Below are 3,218 nucleotides of genomic sequence, written 5' to 3'. Positions count from 1 at the left end.
GGAATGTTGATTACCAAGGATCACATTATTAAATCAAATTGAAAAAACATTTCTATCACTGAGTTTTTAATCAATGCTCATGCTGGATGCAACCAATTATTTTCAATTATATTGCTGTGAGTGCTTTTCTATAATTTATTGATTGAATCTTTCAGAACTTCTACATGGATTATCTTGAGGTAATTAGAGCATACATCTATATGTTCTAAATCTCAGCATCTAAAATTTTATTCATTAATGAGATTTTGAAACAGTTTGTGGGGTTTTTTGTTTTTTGCTTTGTATTCAGGTATCATGAAATTCAATGATTAATTCACTAATTTATCAGGATTTTATATTTATACAACATCATTACTGGAAACTAGTATCAGTAATATTTCTTTCTTTCAAATACAATTTTATTCTTAGTTATTTGGCAGTAGTGCATTGGTCAGCACCTTTAGCATAGTGTCTGGCAGAAGTGGTCATATCAGTGCTCTTGTCTCATTCTTGTTTTCTTTTTTGTTTGTTTGTTTTCTGTTTTGTTTTGGGGGCGTTGCTTTGTTTTGGTTTTTTGAGACAGGGTCTCCCTGCAGCCCCAACTGGCCTGGAACTTACTATGTAGCTTTTAGATCTGCCTGCCTCTGCCTCCTGAGTGCTGGGATTAAAGGCGTGCACCACCATGCCTGGCTTAAAATTTCTTATAATAATACTTTCTGATACAGATACCAATACTATTTGTTATTTCTTTTATGAGATTTCACTTTATGATATAGCCGAGGCCAGTCTGGAACACTAGATAACCCACTTCAAAGTGGCTCACTTCAAAGGCTCATTCAAAGTCCTGAGTACCATTTACCATTCATTTGTTATGAAATGAATCACATTTTCCAACACACTATATGCAAATTAAAATTAAGATTAAAATTTTTTTCCATTGAGCCAGTGTCAAGTCGTGGACGTCTTGCTGGACAACTGGACTCCAGACAGGAGGAAAGAGATAGCCATACCATAAGAAGCAGAAGTATGACCTCTGAAGGCCTGCAGGCAACACTAAAATTGGTCTGCCCCGCATACACATAGTTCCAGTTCAAGAAGGCAATAGTACAGGGTCCTGAGATTGCACGTAGGGAACTTTTCCTGGGGCTCTGAGTGTTGTACTCACAAAACAAGCATCATTGATATTGTCTATAATGCATCCAATGATGAGTTGGTCTGAACCAAGACCCTGGTGAAGACCCGCATCGTGCTCATTGACAGCACACTGCACCGACAGTGGTACGAGTCCCACTATGACTGTCCCTGGGCTGCAGGAAGGGGGCCAAGCTGACTCCTGAGGAGGAAGAGATTTTAAACAAAAAGTGATCAAAAAAATATTCAAAAGAAATACGATGAAAGGAAAAAGAATGCCAAAATCGTCTTCTGGAGGAGCAGTTCCAGCAGGGCAAGCTTTTTGCCTGCATTGCGACAAGACGGGGCCAGTGTGGTAGAGCAGATGGCTATTAGAGGGCAAGGAGCTGGGGTTCTACCTGAGGAAGCTCAGAGCCCAGAAAGGCAGATGAATCATTTTAACTCCTGTAATAAAGGTGTTTGTGCTGTGTTTTTTTTTTTAAGTGCATCATACTTCCTATCTTCCATTTTCTTTGTGTTGAATCTGCTCCTCTTTTCTGACTTTGTGAAGAATTATTCAAACGCAGCTATAGCTTTTACTCATTTAAATATATGCAAATGCATATATGTGCACACACATATATTTTCCTCTAAAGGCAGTTTTAATTTCAGCTCTCTGGAGGAAATAGGGGAGGCTGGAAAGATGGCTCAGTTGTTAAGAGCATGTACTGCTCTTCCAGATGTGCTGATTTGGGTACGAGGCAATCATTTTGGGTGAATCACAGTCACCTGTACCTCCAGTTCCAGAGGCTCTTAATGCCTCTGGCCTTTGAGGGTACCTGCACTCATGTGCACATACCCCCACACAGATCCACATGCATAGACAATATTATAGTAAAAGAAAATCTTTTTTAAAACATAGTAAGGGGCTGAAGTTAAGAACACTGGCTGTTCTTGCAGAAGACCCAGGTTCGAATCCCAGCACCCATATGGCAGCTAACAACTGTCTGTTACTCCAGTTCCAGGGGATCTGACAACCTCTTCTGTCCTCTGCCGGCATTACACGACACAGGTGCACTTACCTACATGCAGGCAATACATACATATACATAAAAAATAATAAAAAATAAAAATAAATAAAAAACAGTAAGTAAATATTTTCAGTTATGTATTTTGTTATTTGTTTTCCATGCCCATGTTGTGTTGAGAAGTGCATTTCTTAAACCATAAACATGGGAATTGATATTGCTTAGTCCATTGTTCTTTATGCATATGGAACATACATATTAAAGTGCCAAATTAAAGTATAAGAAAATTAGAAAAGAGGCTATGGAAAGTGATTCCACAGATCATAATTCAACATCACATTAAAGTATGGTACAAAAAATTGCTTACATGGGTGGTCTGTACTTTTTCTATACCGTGCCCCAAACCTCATGTACATATTTTCTATGTTTTATTTTCAAAGACTTATATAACTTTATGTGTATGTGTGGGTCTTTATATATGCATGCATGTACAGTTGCCCACAAAGGCCTGAAGGGACAGATCAGCCTGCGTAGTACCCTGACAAGTATACTGTACACCACTTACACATGGGTGGTCTGTACTTTTTCTATACCGTGCCCCAAACCTCATGTACATATTTTCTATGTTTTATTTTCAAAGACTTATATAACTTTATGTGTATGTGTGGGTCTTTATATATGCATGCATGTACAGTTGCCCACAAAGGCCTGAAGGGAGAGATCAGCCTGTGTACTACCCTGACAAGTATACTGTACACCACTTATCATAGAAGCTTCTTTTTGCAACAGATGAAGGCTATTTCCAGAATTGGTCATACACAGAGAATATATGTCTAAGAGATGCCCAGCCCTAAGTGACACATCTACAGCAGAACTTCTAAAACTAAGGTTCATGGAATATAGTGGGACAGGGAGTAGAGAGAATATTAATCATCCTTCAACGCTCACCAGTGAAACTTTCTCATACAGGAGTGCAATGCAGACAGAGGCCACAACTGGCCAAATTTTAGAGAAAAAGAGAATATAGAGTCTGTTTCCCTGGATAGGACTCCTATACTAACTCTCACCCACCCACAGCTCAGGGATCATTGTGGAAGAGGG

General features: G+C 38.9%; 1 pseudogene; it reads left to right on the top strand.

The window, feature by feature from the left end:
• The first annotated feature begins 965 nt into the window (after window positions 1-965).
• Window positions 966-2,018, top strand: LOC108491332 (annotated as a pseudogene).
• Window positions 2,019-3,218: the final 1,200 nt, after the last annotated feature.

Source organism: Nannospalax galili, unplaced genomic scaffold (assembly GCF_000622305.1).
Source record: "Nannospalax galili isolate Female #2095 unplaced genomic scaffold, S.galili_v1.0 scaffold4402, whole genome shotgun sequence".
NCBI classification, from domain to species: domain Eukaryota; kingdom Metazoa; phylum Chordata; class Mammalia; order Rodentia; family Spalacidae; genus Nannospalax; species Nannospalax galili.
The sequence above is the reverse complement of the archived record's forward strand: the minus strand, read 5'-3'. Positions and strand labels throughout refer to the sequence as shown.